The sequence below is a fragment of the Mauremys reevesii genome, linkage group 12, assembly GCF_016161935.1.
Source record: "Mauremys reevesii isolate NIE-2019 linkage group 12, ASM1616193v1, whole genome shotgun sequence".
NCBI lineage: Eukaryota > Metazoa > Chordata > Testudines > Geoemydidae > Mauremys > Mauremys reevesii.
In genome coordinates, this window is record NC_052634.1 from 26848700 (window position 1) to 26849886 (window position 1187).

Sequence of the window (1187 nt, forward strand, 5' to 3'; positions counted from 1 at the left end):
TCCTATTCCCAACTCTGCCACTGGCTGACTGTGTGACCTAAGACAAGTCAATTCTCCTTTCTCAGCCTCAGCTTCTCCCTCTCTCAAGTAGGGATAATGATGATCCGCTCCTACCTAGCTCAAGGTGGGTGGAGGATGGGGATCCATTGGAGAGTGTCACTAGGAGTATCAGAGGGGCCGTGTTAGTCTGGATTTGTAAAAGCAGCAAAGACTCCTGTGGCACCTGGCTAAGCACACAGAACAAACCCCAAATCCCCCCTGTGCTTTGGGAGCCAGGTTTGCTGTGGGAATCCTGTAGTTCAGATGACTTCACGCCTGGGCATTGGGATTATTTACCAGTTTCTCTGGCATTGGGGCAGTTTTGTGCTTACAGCTGTGATGGCCGAGTGGTTAAGGCATTGGAGTTGAAATCCAATAGGGTTCCCCTGCGCAGGTTCAAATCCTGCTCACAGCGAGGCCTGCGTTTTAGCCAGTCTCTCACCCGGGCAATACCTCTGTACAACCCCCTGAGACACTCTCAATTCTCTCCCCACCCCAAGTAAATTCTGTTCTACTCCTTTCATCGAGATCCCTGGGACACCACCTCACACTGTGTTGTTGAGGGGTTGGGCAAACTCTCAGCACCTGAAGCCTCTGCCACTCACCTAGTGCCCCATAGATCAGCCATAGCCCTGGTTCTGCTCCTCTCTCTAGGGTGTGAAAGGAGCTGAGTCAGCGACTCCATGGGAGCTACGGGGCTGCAGAACCAACAGAGAGAAAAAAAGGTGCTCAGCGCCCACTGGCAGCCAGCTCCCCCCCCCCCCCCACTACAGGCCTTGCTGACAAGCTCCTCACACTTGCCAGTGATGAGCTGTTCAGTGGGGTGCAGGAGGCGCTGGGGGGAAGGGGGAGGAGCAGGGAGAGTGGGAGAGGGAAAGGAATGGGGCAGGAAGGTGCAGGGCGGGAAGAGGTGGGAGAGGGGTTGGGGCTTGGGGAAGGGGTGGAGTGGGGGGCAGGGCCTGGGGAGGAAAGGGGGGATTTGTCCCATACCCCAGATCCCTCTAGGGCCGGCCCTGAAGGGAAGCACCGACTATCACAGTGACAATACAACTGACCAGCCTTGCAGGGGAGGCTGAGGGAGATCCGCACTCACCAGGTCTCTTCTCTCCCCCACGGTGAGCCAGACACTGCTCTCTCCTGGCTCTCAC

The 1187-nt window shown here is 56.6% G+C and overlaps 1 non-coding gene across 1 annotated transcript; it reads left to right on the forward strand.

Moving 5' to 3' along the window:
• The first annotated feature begins 372 nt into the window (after positions 1 to 372).
• On the forward strand, positions 373 to 454 carry TRNAS-UGA. The gene has a single exon. It is a non-coding gene; the product is annotated as a tRNA-Ser (tRNA).
• The last annotated feature ends 733 nt before the right edge of the window (positions 455 to 1187 follow it).